Raw genomic sequence first — 15,659 nt, forward strand, 5'->3', positions numbered from 1 at the left:
AATGTCTGTCTAGGGAGATGGTCGACTATGTGCTTGATTTTATACACCTGTTAGCAATGGATGTGGCTGAAATACCTAAACTCAATAATTAGGAGGGGTGTCCACATCCTTTCATAAAGTGTATATGTTTTATATGTAATATGTATAATTTATCCCTTCAGAAAATTCTATTTATGTAAAAGAAACTGTCACTGCGGGAAAAGTGAATAACACAGGACAAACTTATGATAAAACCTGATCATACTGCTCTTGTTCTCAGGGCAGCCCCATCACCATGAGATGGGCATAAAGGGATCAAGTATTATATCTTCTATATCTGATGATTGCTGGAGGCAGGGTGGAATTCCTGAAACTGCCAGTGCTGCTTAGTTATCCCCAGTCTGGCCACCGACAACTTACAGGTAACTATCCGTACGAATCACAAAACAGCTGTAATTATAACAACATTACATTATATGTATAGATTTGATAGCACCACAATATACTGACCAGGTATTTCATTTTATAGTTAGAGTGAGTTCTGCATCAGGTTCAAACATATCATGGAAAAATCATCTCAACATCCAAATTGCAAACAAGAAAAACAAAGGAATACACTAAAGCAACAAAGCAAAAAGTATGTGAAGCACCAGTCATTTACCTGAAAGAAAGACATCAGTAGATTGACCACCATTTTCTTGACTAGGCCAAGACCTAGGGCAACAGCACCACCTTCTGGTACAAAACTGAGGAGCAGATTGCCCTCTTTGGTGATGAAGTCATCGGTTCTGTATGTTAAATGGGAATAATGAAAAGAAGCGTTTCTACCCAGTTCCGAACCGGGGACCTTTCTCACGTGAGGCAAACGCTCTAACCGCTACGCTAAAGAAGCTTAAGTGTAGAAAGAAGCCAGGCCAGAGCACAGGATCGGACCAAGGCAGAAGATGACAATTTTTAACATTTCCTGAAATTCGGCCAGATTTCTAAATGTTCTGATGAAACATTCCATATTCCACATAAAAATAAATTCTGCTAAAGGCTGCAAAATGACACAATAACATCTACATATGCAGAACTCCTAAAACCACCCATGTAGCAGATCTATCGGGCTCTGTGAAAACTGGTTCCACACTTCTTTTACCTTCGTTGTATATCAGACTGGATCTAACTCACATTATCTTAAAACTCAAGGGTCTCAAAACCCAGCCTTTCCCAGGACATCATCAGCAGGGTTCATTTTTATGAAATTAAAGAAAACGTTACGCAACCTCCATAGAGAGTGAGCATCCTCTGAGTGCTGCTGAGTCTGAGCGCCGGGATATGACATCATTTCCCACAAACACAAAATGGCTTTGGAAAAAAACGGGAGGAAAATGGTTTTTTTTCTCATGTTTTTTTGGGGTTTTTTTTTCGTTTTTTTTTTTCCGCAGACCTTCCCATCTCTGGTTTAAAGCCTACCTCTCTGTCCAGCGTTGGTGGTATAGTGGTGAGCATAGCTGCCTTCCAAGCAGTTGACCCGGGTTCGATTCCCGGCCAACACAGCGTTTATTTTTTTTTTTTACACATCCGAGTCTATTCAGTAAGTTTCAAGCCGTTTGCAATGTTAACCCTTCAACTTGCTGTAGCTTGTAACACAATGCATACCATGTTGGTGAGGGAGGGGCTGCTCCAGGTACAGTCAGCATGGACAGCGCACCAAATCATGACCTTCGATAGCTCAGCTGGTAGAGCGGAGGACTGTAGAAAACAATCAGACATCCTTAGGTCGCTGGTTCGATTCCGGCTCGAAGGAATGCTCTTTATTTTTGTGAGACGGGAAAAAAAATGGTAGATTGATCCTACAGAGTGAAGAGTGGACTTTAGGTGCGAATTCCGTGGTCAGCAAAAGGACCACTTTATCTGGGAAGATCCAAAGAAACTATAACTCTGACGCATCTCACAAAGATCATTGGAACAGGAACTCATCAACTGCAGCCGCGGACTGACAGGCATTACAACTGTATTTTAAAATAAAAAGGTTCACCTCCTATAGGATCTGTGGATGCTCCGTCACATACACAATCCCATGTGGTGTGCGCAGGGGTGTAGACATGTATCCCATATGGTCTAGCGGTTAGGATTCCTGGTTTTCACCCAGGCGGCCCGGGTTCGACTCCCGGTATGGGAAGCTAGTTTTTATTGGAACCCCATGTTGCTATCCATTTGCTAGTTGGTCAAATCAAATAGCATTAATCATATTCCCCAACATCTAAAGCGCTCACCTTACCTGAATATCCACCTCAAAATACTGGGCCAGATTCCTTACCTCTTTGGGCTGGTCAAGGAACATCAGAAAGGGGAGAAATAGATAAGAGAGATTATATAAAATGCAACAGGAGGAAAGATAATGAAAATGGAGAGATTAAAGAAAAGGAGGATAGATTAAAGAAAATGGGAGAGGAAGTGACAAAAGGTAGCGGTAAAGAAAAAGTGGACAAACAGGGAGAGGTAAAGAGAAAGGGTTGGGAGATAAAGAGAACAAAGATAGATGAAGAGGAAAAGGGAGACATAATGCCAATGTCTGTCTAGGGAGATGGTCGACTATGTGCTTGATTTTATACACCTGTTAGCAATGGATGTGGCTGAAATACCTAAACTCAATAATTAGGAGGGGTGTCCACATCCTTTCATAAAGTGTATATGTTTTATATGTAATATGTATAATTTATCCCTTCAGAAAATTCTATTTATGTAAAAGAAACTGTCACTGCGGGAAAAGTGAATAACACAGGACAAACTTATGGTAAAACCTGATCATACTGCTCTTGTTCTCAGGGCAGCCCCATCACCATGAGATGGGCATAAAGGGATCAAGTATTATATCTTCTATATCTGATGATTGCTGGAGGCAGGGTGGAATTCCTGAAACTGCCAGTGCTGCTTAGTTATCCCCAGTCTGGCCACCGACAACTTACAGGTAACTATCCGTACGAATCACAAAACAGCTGTAATTATAACAACATTACATTATATGTATAGATTTGATAGCACCACAATATACTGACCAGGTATTTCATTTTATAGTTAGAGTGAGTTCTGCATCAGGTTCAAACATATCATGGAAAAATCATCTCAACATCCAAATTGCAAACAAGAAAAACAAAGGAATACACTAAAGCAACAAAGCAAAAAGTATGTGAAGCACCAGTCATTTACCTGAAAGAAAGACATCAGTAGATTGACCACCATTTTCTTGACTAGGCCAAGACCTAGGGCAACAGCACCACCTTCTGGTACAAAACTGAGGAGCAGATTGCCCTCTTTGGTGATGAAGTCATCGGTTCTGTATGTTAAATGGGAATAATGAAAAGAAGCGTTTCTACCCAGTTTCGAACCGGGGACCTTTCTCACGTGAGGCAAACGCTCTAACCGCTACGCTAAAGAAGCTTAAGTGTAGAAAGAAGCCAGGCCAGAGCACAGGATCTGACCAAGGCAGAAGATGACAATTTTTAACATTTCCTGAAATTCGGCCAGATTTCTAAATGTTCTGATGAAACATTCCATATTCCACATAAAAATAAATTCTGCTAAAGGCTGCAAAATGACACAATAACATCTACATATGCAGAACTCCTAAAACCACCCATGTAGCAGATCTATCGGGCTCTGTGAAAACTGGTTCCACAATTCTTTTACCTTCGTTGTATATCAGACTGGATCTAACTCACATTATCTTAAAACTCAAGGGTCTCAAAACCCAGCCTTTCCCAGGACATCATCAGCAGGGTTCATTTTTATGAAATTAAAGAAAACGTTACGCAACCTCCATAGAGAGTGAGCATCCTCTGAGTGCTGCTGAGTCTGAGCGCCGGGATATGACATCATTTCCCACAAACAAAAAATGGCTTTGGAAAAAAACGGGAGGAAAATGGTTTTTTTTCTCATGTTTTTTTGGGGGTTTTTTTTCGTTTTTTTTTTTCCACAGACCTTCCCATCTCTGGTTTAAAGCCTATCTCTCTGTCCAGCGTTGGTGGTATAGTGGTGAGCATAGCTGCCTTCCAAGCAGTTGACCCGGGTTCGATTCCCGGCCAACGCAGCGTTTATTTTTTTTTTTACACATCCGAGTCTATTCAGTAAGTTTCAAGCCGTTTGCAATGTTAACCCTTCAACTTGCTGTAGCTTGTAACACAATGCATACCATGTTGGTGAGGGAGGGGCTGCTCCAGGTACAGTCAGCATGGACAGCGCACCAAATCATGACCTTCGATAGCTCAGCTGGTAGAGCGGAGGACTGTAGAAAACAATCAGACATCCTTAGGTCGCTGGTTCGATTCCGGCTCGAAGGAATGCTCTTTATTTTTGTGAGACGGGAAAAAAAATGGTAGGTTGATCCTACAGAGTGAAGAGTGGACTTTAGGTGCGAATTCCGTGGTCAGCAAAAGGACCACTTTATCTGGGAAGATCCAAAGAAACTATAACTCTGACGCATCTCACAAAGATCATTGGAACAGGAACTCATCAACTGCAGCCGCGGACTGACAGGCATTACAACTGTATTTTAAAATAAAAAGGTTCACCTCCTATAGGATCTGTGGATGCTCCGTCACATACACAATCCCATGTGGTGTGCGCAGGGGTGTAGACATGTATCCCATATGGTCTAGCGGTTAGGATTCCTGGTTTTCACCCAGGCGGCCCGGGTTCGACTCCCGGTATGGGAAGCTAGTTTTTATTGGAACCCCATGTTGCTATCCATTTGCTAGTTGGTCAAATCAAATAGCATTAATCATATTCCCCAACATCTAAAGCGCTCACCTTACCTGAATATCCACCTCAAAATACTGGGCCAGATTCCTTACCTCTTTGGGCTGGTCAAGGAACATCAGAAAGGGGAGAAATAGATAAGAGAGATTATATAAAATGCAACAGGAGGAAAGATAATGAAAATGGAGAGATTAAAGAAAAGGAGGATAGATTAAAGAAAATGGGAGAGGAAGTGACAAAAGGTAGCGGTAAAGAAAAGGTAGACAAACAGGGAGAGGTAAAGAGAAAGGGTTGGGAGATAAAGAGAACAAAGATAGATGAAGAGGAAAAGGGAGACATAATGCCAATGTCTGTCTAGGGAGATGGTCGACTATGTGCTTGATTTTATACACCTGTTAGCAATGGATGTGGCTGAAATACCTAAACTCAATAATTAGGAGGGGTGTCCACATCCTTTCATAAAGTGTATATGTTTTATATGTAATATGTATAATTTATCCCTTCAGAAAATTCTATTTATGTAAAAGAAACTGTCACTGCGGGAAAAGTGAATAACACAGGACAAACTTATGATAAAACCTGATCATACTGCTCTTGTTCTCAGGGCAGCCCCATCACCATGAGATGGGCATAAAGGGATCAAGTATTATATCTTCTATATCTGATGATTGCTGGAGGCAGGGTGGAATTCCTGAAACTGCCAGTGCTGCTTAGTTATCCCCAGTCTGGCCACCGACAACTTACAGGTAACTATCCGTACGAATCACAAAACAGCTGTAATTATAACAACATTACATTATATGTATAGATTTGATAGCACCACAATATACTGACCAGGTATTTCATTTTATAGTTAGAGTGAGTTCTGCATCAGGTTCAAACATATCATGGAAAAATCATCTCAACATCCAAATTGCAAACAAGAAAAACAAAGGAATACACTAAAGCAACAAAGCAAAAAGTATGTGAAGCACCAGTCATTTACCTGAAAGAAAGACATCAGTAGATTGACCACCATTTTCTTGACTAGGCCAAGACCTAGGGCAACAGCACCACCTTCTGGTACAAAACTGAGGAGCAGATTGCCCTCTTTGGTGATGAAGTCATCGGTTCTGTATGTTAAATGGGAATAATGAAAAGAAACGTTTCTACCCAGTTTCGAACCGGGGACCTTTCTCACGTGAGGCAAACGCTCTAACCGCTACGCTAAAGAAGCTTAAGTGTAGAAAGAAGCCAGGCCAGAGCACAGGATCTGACCAAGGCAGAAGATGACAATTTTTAACATTTCCTGAAATTCGGCCAGATTTCTAAATGTTCTGATGAAACATTCCATATTCCACATAAAAATAAATTCTGCTAAAGGCTGCAAAATGACACAATAACATCTACATATGCAGAACTCCTAAAACCACCCATGTAGCAGATCTATCGGGCTCTGTGAAAACTGGTTCCACACTTCTTTTACCTTCGTTGTATATCAGACTGGATCTAACTCACATTATCTTAAAACTCAAGGGTCTCAAAACCCAGCCATTCCCAGGACATCATCAGCAGGGTTCATTTTTATGAAATTAAAGAAAACGTTACGCAACCTCCATAGAGAGTGAGCATCCTCTGAGTGCTGCTGAGTCTGAGCGACGGGATATGACATCATTTCCCACAAACAAAAAATGGCTTTGGAAAAAAACGGGAGGAAAATGGTTTTTTTTCTCATGTTTTTTGGGGGGGTTTTTTTCGTTTTTTTTTTTCCGCAGACCTTCCCATCTCTGGTTTAAAGCCTATCTCTCTGTCCAGCGTTGGTGGTATAGTGGTGAGCATAGCTGCCTTCCAAGCAGTTGACCCGGGTTCGATTCCCGGCCAACGCAGCGTTTATTTTTTTTTTTACACATCCGAGTCTATTCAGTAAGTTTCAAGCCGTTTGCAATGTTAACCCTTCAACTTGCTGTAGCTTGTAACACAATGCATACCATGTTGGTGAGGGAGGGGCTGCTCCAGGTACAGTCAGCATGGACAGCGCACCAAATCATGACCTTCGATAGCTCAGCTGGTAGAGCGGAGGACTGTAGAAAACAATCAGACATCCTTAGGTCGCTGGTTCGATTCCGGCTCGAAGGAATGCTCTTTATTTTTGTGAGACGGGAAAAAAAATGGTAGGTTGATCCTACAGAGTGAAGAGTGGACTTTAGGTGCGAATTCCGTGGTCAGCAAAAGGACCACTTTATCTGGGAAGATCCAAAGAAACTATAACTCTGACGCATCTCACAAAGATCATTGGAACAGGAACTCATCAACTGCAGCCGCGGACTGACAGGCATTACAACTGTATTTTAAAATAAAAAGGTTCACCTCCTATAGGATCTGTGGATGCTCCGTCACATACACAATCCCATGTGGTGTGCGCAGGGGTGTAGACATGTATCCCATATGGTCTAGCGGTTAGGATTCCTGGTTTTCACCCAGGCGGCCCGGGTTCGACTCCCGGTATGGGAAGCTAGTTTTTATTGGAACCCCATGTTGCTATCCATTTGCTAGTTGGTCAAATCAAATAGCATTAATCATATTCCCCAACATCTAAAGCGCTCACCTTACCTGAATATCCACCTCAAAATACTGGGCCAGATTCCTTACCTCTTTGGGCTGGTCAAGGAACATCAGAAAGGGGAGAAATAGATAAGAGAGATTATATAAAATGCAACAGGAGGAAAGATAATGAAAATGGAGAGATTAAAGAAAAGGAGGATAGATTAAAGAAAATGGGAGAGGAAGTGACAAAAGGTAGCGGTAAAGAAAAGGTAGACAAACAGGGAGAGGTAAAGAGAAAGGGTTGGGAGATAAAGAGAACAAAGATAGATGAAGAGGAAAAGGGAGACATAATGCCAATGTCTGTCTAGGGAGATGGTCGACTATGTGCTTGATTTTATACACCTGTTAGCAATGGATGTGGCTGAAATACCTAAACTCAATAATTAGGAGGGGTGTCCACATCCTTTCATAAAGTGTATATGTTTTATATGTAATATGTATAATTTATCCCTTCAGAAAATTCTATTTATGTAAAAGAAACTGTCACTGCGGGAAAAGTGAATAACACAGGACAAACTTATGATAAAACCTGATCATACTGCTCTTGTTCTCAGGGCAGCCCCATCACCATGAGATGGGCATAAAGGGATCAAGTATTATATCTTCTATATCTGATGATTGCTGGAGGCAGGGTGGAATTCCTGAAACTGCCAGTGCTGCTTAGTTATCCCCAGTCTGGCCACCGACAACTTACAGGTAACTATCCGTACGAATCACAAAACAGCTGTAATTATAACAACATTACATTATATGTATAGATTTGATAGCACCACAATATACTGACCAGGTATTTCATTTTATAGTTAGAGTGAGTTCTGCATCAGGTTCAAACATATCATGGAAAAATCATCTCAACATCCAAATTGCAAACAAGAAAAACAAAGGAATACACTAAAGCAACAAAGCAAAAAGTATGTGAAGCACCAGTCATTTACCTGAAAGAAAGACATCAGTAGATTGACCACCATTTTCTTGACTAGGCCAAGACCTAGGGCAACAGCACCACCTTCTGGTACAAAACTGAGGAGCAGATTGCCCTCTTTGGTGATGAAGTCATCGGTTCTGTATGTTAAATGGGAATAATGAAAAGAAACGTTTCTACCCAGTTTCGAACCGGGGACCTTTCTCACGTGAGGCAAACGCTCTAACTGCTACGCTAAAGAAGCTTAAGTGTAGAAAGAAGCCAGGCCAGAGCACAGGATCTGACCAAGGCAGAAGATGACAATTTTTAACATTTCCTGAAATTCGGCCAGATTTCTAAATGTTCTGATGAAACATTCCATATTCCACATAAAAATAAATTCTGCTAAAGGCTGCAAAATGACACAATAACATCTACATATGCAGAACTCCTAAAACCACCCATGTAGCAGATCTATCGGGCTCTGTGAAAACTGGTTCCACACTTCTTTTACCTTCGTTGTATATCAGACTGGATCTAACTCACATTATCTTAAAACTCAAGGGTCTCAAAACCCAGCCTTTCCCAGGACATCATCAGCAGGGTTCATTTTTATGAAATTAAAGAAAACGTTACGCAACCTCCATAGAGAGTGAGCATCCTCTGAGTGCTGCTGAGTCTGAGCGCCGGGATATGACATCATTTCCCACAAACAAAAAATGGCTTTGGAAAAAAACGGGAGGAAAATGGTTTTTTTTCTCATGTTTTTTTGGGGGTTTTTTTTCGTTTTTTTTTTTCCACAGACCTTCCCATCTCTGGTTTAAAGTCTATCCCTCTGTCCAGCGTTGGTGGTATAGTGGTGAGAATAGCTGCCTTCCAAGCAGTTGACCCGGGTTTGATTCCCGGCCAACCCAGCGTTTATTTTTTTTTTTTACACATCCGAGTCTATTCAGTAAGTTTCAAGCCGTTTGCAATGTTAACCCTTCAACTTGCTGTAGCTTGTAACACAATGCATACCATGTTGGTGAGGGAGGGGCTGCTCCAGGTACAGTCAGCATGGACAGCGAACCAAATCATGACCTTCGATAGCTCAGCTGGTAGAGCGGAGGACTGTAGAAAACAATCAGACATCCTTAGGTCGCTGGTTCGATTCCGGCTCGAAGGAATGCTCTTTATTTTTGTGAGACGGGAAAAAAAATGGTAGGTTGATCCTACAGAGTGTTAAATGGGAATAATGAAAACAAGCGTTTCTACCCAGTTTCGAACCGGGGACCTTTCTCACGTGAGGCAAACGCTCTAACCGCTACGCTAAAGAAGCTTAAGTGTAGAAAGAAGCCAGGCCAGAGCACAGGATCTGACCAAGGCAGAAGATGACAATTTTTAACATTTCCTGAAATTCGGCCAGATTTCTAAATGTTCTGATGAAACATTCCATATTCCACATAAAAATAAATTCTGCTAAAGGCTGCAAAATGACACAATAACATCTACATATGCAGAACTCCTAAAACCACCCATGTAGCAGATCTATCGGGCTCTGTGAAAACTGGTTCCACAATTCTTTTACCTTCGTTGTATATCAGACTGGATCTAACTCACATTATCTTAAAACTCAAGGGTCTCAAAACCCAGCCTTTCCCAGGACATCATCAGCAGGGTTCATTTTTATGAAATTAAAGAAAACGTTACGCAACCTCCATAGAGAGTGAGCATCCTCTGAGTGCTGCTGAGTCTGAGCGCCGGGATATGACATCATTTCCCACAAACAAAAAATGGCTTTGGAAAAAAACGGGAGGAAAATGGTTTTTTTTCTCATGTTTTTTTGGGGGTTTTTTTTCGTTTTTTTTTTTCCACAGACCTTCCCATCTCTGGTTTAAAGCCTATCTCTCTGTCCAGCGTTGGTGGTATAGTGGTGAGCATAGCTGCCTTCCAAGCAGTTGACCCGGGTTCGATTCCCGGCCAACGCAGCGTTTATTTTTTTTTTTACACATCCGAGTCTATTCAGTAAGTTTCAAGCCGTTTGCAATGTTAACCCTTCAACTTGCTGTAGCTTGTAACACAATGCATACCATGTTGGTGAGGGAGGGGCTGCTCCAGGTACAGTCAGCATGGACAGCGCACCAAATCATGACCTTCGATAGCTCAGCTGGTAGAGCGGAGGACTGTAGAAAACAATCAGACATCCTTAGGTCGCTGGTTCGATTCCGGCTCGAAGGAATGCTCTTTATTTTTGTGAGACGGGAAAAAAAATGGTAGGTTGATCCTACAGAGTGAAGAGTGGACTTTAGGTGCGAATTCCGTGGTCAGCAAAAGGACCACTTTATCTGGGAAGATCCAAAGAAACTATAACTCTGACGCATCTCACAAAGATCATTGGAACAGGAACTCATCAACTGCAGCCGCGGACTGACAGGCATTACAACTGTATTTTAAAATAAAAAGGTTCACCTCCTATAGGATCTGTGGATGCTCCGTCACATACACAATCCCATGTGGTGTGCGCAGGGGTGTAGACATGTATCCCATACGGTCTAGCGGTTAGGATTCCTGGTTTTCACCCAGGCGGCCCGGGTTCGACTCCTGGTATGGGAAGCTAGTTTTTATTGGAACCCCATGTTGCTATCCATTTGCTAGTTGGTCAAATCAAATAGCATTAATCATATTCCCCAACATCTAAAGCGCTCACCTTACCTGAATATCCACCTCAAAATACTGGGCCAGATTCCTTACCTCTTTGGGCTGGTCAAGGAACATCAGAAAGGGGAGAAATAGATAAGAGAGATTATATAAAATGCAACAGGAGGAAAGATAATGAAAATGGAGAGATTAAAGAAAAGGAGGATAGATTAAAGAAAATGGGAGAGGAAGTGACAAAAGGTAGCGGTAAAGAAAAGGTAGACAAACAGGGAGAGGTAAAGAGAAAGGGTTGGGAGATAAAGAGAACAAAGATAGATGAAGAGGAAAAGGGAGACATAATGCCAATGTCTGTCTAGGGAGATGGTCGACTATGTGCTTGATTTTATACACCTGTTAGCAATGGATGTGGCTGAAATACCTAAACTCAATAATTAGGAGGGGTGTCCACATCCTTTCATAAAGTGTATATGTTTTATATGTAATATGTATAATTTATCCCTTCAGAAAATTCTATTTATGTAAAAGAAACTGTCACTGCGGGAAAAGTGAATAACACAGGACAAACTTATGATAAAACCTGATCATACTGCTCTTGTTCTCAGGGCAGCCCCATCACCATGAGATGGGCATAAAGGGATCAAGTATTATATCTTCTATATCTGATGATTGCTGGAGGCAGGGTGGAATTCCTGAAACTGCCAGTGCTGCTTAGTTATCCCCAGTCTGGCCACCGACAACTTACAGGTAACTATCCGTACGAATCACAAAACAGCTGTAATTATAACAACATTACATTATATGTATAGATTTGATAGCACCACAATATACTGACCAGGTATTTCATTTTATAGTTAGAGTGAGTTCTGCATCAGGTTCAAACATATCATGGAAAAATCATCTCAACATCCAAATTGCAAACAAGAAAAACAAAGGAATACACTAAAGCAACAAAGCAAAAAGTATGTGAAGCACCAGTCATTTACCTGAAAGAAAGACATCAGTAGATTGACCACCATTTTCTTGACTAGGCCAAGACCTAGGGCAACAGCACCACCTTCTGGTACAAAACTGAGGAGCAGATTGCCCTCTTTGGTGATGAAGTCATCGGTTCTGTATGTTAAATGGGAATAATGAAAAGAAACGTTTCTACCCAGTTTCGAACCGGGGACCTTTCTCACGTGAGGCAAACGCTCTAACCGCTACGCTAAAGAAGCTTAAGTGTAGAAAGAAGCCAGGCCAGAGCACAGGATCTGACCAAGGCAGAAGATGACAATTTTTAACATTTCCTGAAATTCGGCCAGATTTCTAAATGTTCTGATGAAACATTCCATATTCCACATAAAAATAAATTCTGCTAAAGGCTGCAAAATGACACAATAACATCTACATATGCAGAACTCCTAAAACCACCCATGTAGCAGATCTATCGGGCTCTGTGAAAACTGGTTCCACACTTCTTTTACCTTCGTTGTATATCAGACTGGATCTAACTCACATTATCTTAAAACTCAAGGGTCTCAAAACCCAGCCTTTCCCAGGACATCATCAGCAGGGTTCATTTTTATGAAATTAAAGAAAACGTTACGCAACCTCCATAGAGAGTGAGCATCCTCTGAGTGCTGCTGAGTCTGAGCGCCGGGATATGACATCATTTCCCACAAACAAAAAATGGCTTTGGAAAAAAACGGGAGGAAAATGGTTTTTTTTCTCATGTTTTTTTGGGGTTTTTTTTTCGTTTTTTTTTTTCCACAGACCTTCCCATCTCTGGTTTAAAGTCTATCCCTCTGTCCAGCGTTGGTGGTATAGTGGTGAGAATAGCTGCCTTCCAAGCAGTTGACCCGGGTTCGATTCCCGGCCAACCCAGCGTTTATTTTTTTTTTTTACACATCCGAGTCTATTCAGTAAGTTTCAAGCCGTTTGCAATGTTAACCCTTCAACTTGCTGTAGCTTGTAACACAATGCATACCATGTTGGTGAGGGAGGGGCTGCTCCAGGTACAGTCAGCATGGACAGCTAACCAAATCATGACCTTCGATAGCTCAGCTGGTAGAGCGGAGGACTGTAGAAAACAATCAGACATCCTTAGGTCGCTGGTTCGATTCCGGCTCGAAGGAATGCTCTTTATTTTTGTGAGACGGGAAAAAAAATGGTAGGTTGATCCTACAGAGTGAAGAGTGGACTTTAGGTGCGAATTCCGTGGTCAGCAAAAGGACCACTTTATCTGGGAAGATCCAAAGAAACTATAACTCTGACGCATCTCACAAAGATCATTGGAACAGGAACTCATCAACTGCAGCCGCGGACTGACAGGCATTACAACTGTATTTTAAAATAAAAAGGTTCACCTCCTATAGGATCTGTGGATGCTCCGTCACATACACAATCCCATGTGGTGTGCGCAGGGGTGTAGACATGTATCCCATGTGGTCTAGCGGTTAGGATTCCTGGTTTTCACCCAGGCGGCCCGGGTTCGACTCCCGGTATGGGAAGCTAGTTTTTATTGGAACCCCATGTTGCTATCCATTTGCTAGTTGGTCAAATCAAATAGCATTAATCATATTCCCCAACATCTAAAGCGCTCACCTTACCTGAATATCCACCTCAAAATACTGGGCCAGATTCCTTACCTCTTTGGGCTGGTCAAGGAACATCAGAAAGGGGAGAAATAGATAAGAGAGATTATATAAAATGCAACAGGAGGAAAGATAATGAAAATGGAGAGATTAAAGAAAAGGAGGATAGATTAAAGAAAATGGGAGAGGAAGTGACAAAAGGTAGCGGTAAAGAAAAAGTGGACAAACAGGGAGAGGTAAAGAGAAAGGGTTGGGAGATAAAGAGAACAAAGATAGATGAAGAGGAAAAGGGAGACATAATGCCAATGTCTGTCTAGGGAGATGGTCGACTATGTGCTTGATTTTATACACCTGTTAGCAATGGATGTGGCTGAAATACCTAAACTCAATAATTAGGAGGGGTGTCCACATCCTTTCATAAAGTGTATATGTTTTATATGTAATATGTATAATTTATCCCTTCAGAAAATTCTATTTATGTAAAAGAAACTGTCACTGCGGGAAAAGTGAATAACACAGGACAAACTTATGGTAAAACCTGATCATACTGCTCTTGTTCTCAGGGCAGCCCCATCACCATGAGATGGGCATAAAGGGATCAAGTATTATATCTTCTATATCTGATGATTGCTGGAGGCAGGGTGGAATTCCTGAAACTGCCAGTGCTGCTTAGTTATCCCCAGTCTGGCCACCGACAACTTACAGGTAACTATCCGTACGAATCACAAAACAGCTGTAATTATAACAACATTACATTATATGTATAGATTTGATAGCACCACAATATACTGACCAGGTATTTCATTTTATAGTTAGAGTGAGTTCTGCATCAGGTTCAAACATATCATGGAAAAATCATCTCAACATCCAAATTGCAAACAAGAAAAACAAAGGAATACACTAAAGCAACAAAGCAAAAAGTATGTGAAGCACCAGTCATTTACCTGAAAGAAAGACATCAGTAGATTGACCACCATTTTCTTGACTAGGCCAAGACCTAGGGCAACAGCACCACCTTCTGGTACAAAACTGAGGAGCAGATTGCCCTCTTTGGTGATGAAGTCATCGGTTCTGTATTTTAAATGGGAATAATGAAAAGAAGCGTTTCTACCCAGTTTCGAACCGGGGACCTTTCTCACGTGAGGCAAACGCTCTAACCGCTACGCTAAAGAAGCTTAAGTGTAGAAAGAAGCCAGGCCAGAGCACAAGATCTGACCAAGGCAGAAGATGACAATTTTTAACATTTCCTGAAATTCGGCCAGATTTCTAAATGTTCTGATGAAACATTCCATATTCCACATAAAAATAAATTCTGCTAAAGGCTGCAAAATGACACAATAACATCTACATATGCAGAACTCCTAAAACCACCCATGTAGCAGATCTATCGGGCTCTGTGAAAACTGGTTCCACACTTCTTTTACCTTCGTTGTATATCAGACTGGATCTAACTCACATTATCTTAAAACTCAAGGGTCTCAAAACCCAGCCTTTCCCAGGACATCATCAGCAGGGTTCATTTTTATGAAATTAAAGAAAACGTTACGCAACCTCCATAGAGAGTGAGCATCCTCTGAGTGCTGCTGAGTCTGAGCGCCGGGATATGACATCATTTCCCACAAACAAAAAATGGCTTTGGAAAAAAACGGGAGGAAAATGGTTTTTTTTCTCATGTTTTTTTGGGGGGTTTTTTCGGTTTTTTTTTCCGCAGACCTTCCCATCTCTGGTTTAAAGCCTATCTCTCTGTCCAGCGTTGGTGGCATAGTGGTGAGCATAGCTGCCTTCCAAGCAGTTGACCCGGGTTCGATTCCCGGCCAACGCAGCATTTAACTTTTTTTTTACACATCCGAGTCTATTCAGTAAGTTTCAAGCCGTTTGCAATGTTAACCCTTCAACTTGCTGTAGCTTGTAACACAATGCATACCATGTTGGTGAGGGAGGGGCTGCTCCAGGTACAGTCAGCATGGACAGCGCACCAAATCATGACCTTCGATAGCTCAGCTGGTAGAGCGGAGGACTGTAGAAAACAATCAGACATCCTTAGGTCGCTGGTTCGATTCCGGCTCGAAGGAATGCTCTTTATTATTGTGAGACGGGAAAAAAAATGGTAGGTTGATCCTACAGAGTGAAGAGTGGACTTTAGGTGCGAATTCCGTGGTCAGCAAAAGGACCACTTTATCTGGGAAGATCCAAAGAAACTATAACTCTGACGCATCTCACAAAGATCATTGGAACAGGAACTC

At 41.7% G+C, this 15,659-nt stretch overlaps 18 non-coding genes across 18 annotated transcripts; all 18 read left to right on the plus strand.

The window, feature by feature from the left end:
• The first annotated feature begins 1,448 nt into the window (after positions 1-1,448).
• On the plus strand, positions 1,449-1,520 carry TRNAG-UCC (transfer RNA glycine (anticodon UCC)). Its single transcript has one exon. It is a non-coding gene; the product is annotated as a tRNA-Gly (tRNA).
• A 165-nt stretch (positions 1,521-1,685) lies between these two features.
• TRNAY-GUA (transfer RNA tyrosine (anticodon GUA)) lies at positions 1,686-1,771 on the plus strand. The gene is given in 2 exon segments: positions 1,686-1,722; positions 1,736-1,771. It is a non-coding gene; the product is annotated as a tRNA-Tyr (tRNA).
• A 303-nt stretch (positions 1,772-2,074) lies between these two features.
• TRNAE-UUC (transfer RNA glutamic acid (anticodon UUC)) lies at positions 2,075-2,146 on the plus strand. The gene has a single exon. It is a non-coding gene; the product is annotated as a tRNA-Glu (tRNA).
• A 1,836-nt stretch (positions 2,147-3,982) lies between these two features.
• On the plus strand, positions 3,983-4,054 carry TRNAG-UCC (transfer RNA glycine (anticodon UCC)). The gene has a single exon. It is a non-coding gene; the product is annotated as a tRNA-Gly (tRNA).
• A 164-nt stretch (positions 4,055-4,218) lies between these two features.
• TRNAY-GUA (transfer RNA tyrosine (anticodon GUA)) lies at positions 4,219-4,304 on the plus strand. The gene is given in 2 exon segments: positions 4,219-4,255; positions 4,269-4,304. It is a non-coding gene; the product is annotated as a tRNA-Tyr (tRNA).
• Positions 4,305-4,607: 303 nt separating this feature from the next.
• On the plus strand, positions 4,608-4,679 carry TRNAE-UUC (transfer RNA glutamic acid (anticodon UUC)). Its single transcript has one exon. It is a non-coding gene; the product is annotated as a tRNA-Glu (tRNA).
• A 1,836-nt stretch (positions 4,680-6,515) lies between these two features.
• Positions 6,516-6,587, plus strand: TRNAG-UCC (transfer RNA glycine (anticodon UCC)). Its single transcript has one exon. It is a non-coding gene; the product is annotated as a tRNA-Gly (tRNA).
• A 164-nt stretch (positions 6,588-6,751) lies between these two features.
• TRNAY-GUA (transfer RNA tyrosine (anticodon GUA)) lies at positions 6,752-6,837 on the plus strand. The gene is given in 2 exon segments: positions 6,752-6,788; positions 6,802-6,837. It is a non-coding gene; the product is annotated as a tRNA-Tyr (tRNA).
• Positions 6,838-7,140: 303 nt separating this feature from the next.
• Positions 7,141-7,212, plus strand: TRNAE-UUC (transfer RNA glutamic acid (anticodon UUC)). The gene has a single exon. It is a non-coding gene; the product is annotated as a tRNA-Glu (tRNA).
• Positions 7,213-9,285: 2,073 nt separating this feature from the next.
• TRNAY-GUA (transfer RNA tyrosine (anticodon GUA)) lies at positions 9,286-9,371 on the plus strand. The gene is given in 2 exon segments: positions 9,286-9,322; positions 9,336-9,371. It is a non-coding gene; the product is annotated as a tRNA-Tyr (tRNA).
• Positions 9,372-10,101: 730 nt separating this feature from the next.
• TRNAG-UCC (transfer RNA glycine (anticodon UCC)) lies at positions 10,102-10,173 on the plus strand. Its single transcript has one exon. It is a non-coding gene; the product is annotated as a tRNA-Gly (tRNA).
• A 164-nt stretch (positions 10,174-10,337) lies between these two features.
• TRNAY-GUA (transfer RNA tyrosine (anticodon GUA)) lies at positions 10,338-10,423 on the plus strand. The gene is given in 2 exon segments: positions 10,338-10,374; positions 10,388-10,423. It is a non-coding gene; the product is annotated as a tRNA-Tyr (tRNA).
• A 303-nt stretch (positions 10,424-10,726) lies between these two features.
• Positions 10,727-10,798, plus strand: TRNAE-UUC (transfer RNA glutamic acid (anticodon UUC)). Its single transcript has one exon. It is a non-coding gene; the product is annotated as a tRNA-Glu (tRNA).
• A 1,836-nt stretch (positions 10,799-12,634) lies between these two features.
• TRNAG-UCC (transfer RNA glycine (anticodon UCC)) lies at positions 12,635-12,706 on the plus strand. Its single transcript has one exon. It is a non-coding gene; the product is annotated as a tRNA-Gly (tRNA).
• A 165-nt stretch (positions 12,707-12,871) lies between these two features.
• On the plus strand, positions 12,872-12,957 carry TRNAY-GUA (transfer RNA tyrosine (anticodon GUA)). Its single transcript is given in 2 exon segments — positions 12,872-12,908; positions 12,922-12,957. It is a non-coding gene; the product is annotated as a tRNA-Tyr (tRNA).
• A 303-nt stretch (positions 12,958-13,260) lies between these two features.
• On the plus strand, positions 13,261-13,332 carry TRNAE-UUC (transfer RNA glutamic acid (anticodon UUC)). The gene has a single exon. It is a non-coding gene; the product is annotated as a tRNA-Glu (tRNA).
• A 1,834-nt stretch (positions 13,333-15,166) lies between these two features.
• TRNAG-UCC (transfer RNA glycine (anticodon UCC)) lies at positions 15,167-15,238 on the plus strand. The gene has a single exon. It is a non-coding gene; the product is annotated as a tRNA-Gly (tRNA).
• A 164-nt stretch (positions 15,239-15,402) lies between these two features.
• Positions 15,403-15,488, plus strand: TRNAY-GUA (transfer RNA tyrosine (anticodon GUA)). The gene is given in 2 exon segments: positions 15,403-15,439; positions 15,453-15,488. It is a non-coding gene; the product is annotated as a tRNA-Tyr (tRNA).
• The last annotated feature ends 171 nt before the right edge of the window (positions 15,489-15,659 follow it).

Source organism: Spea bombifrons, chromosome 3 (assembly GCF_027358695.1).
Source record: "Spea bombifrons isolate aSpeBom1 chromosome 3, aSpeBom1.2.pri, whole genome shotgun sequence".
In the NCBI taxonomy this organism is placed as follows: Eukaryota; Metazoa; Chordata; class Amphibia; order Anura; family Pelobatidae; genus Spea; species Spea bombifrons.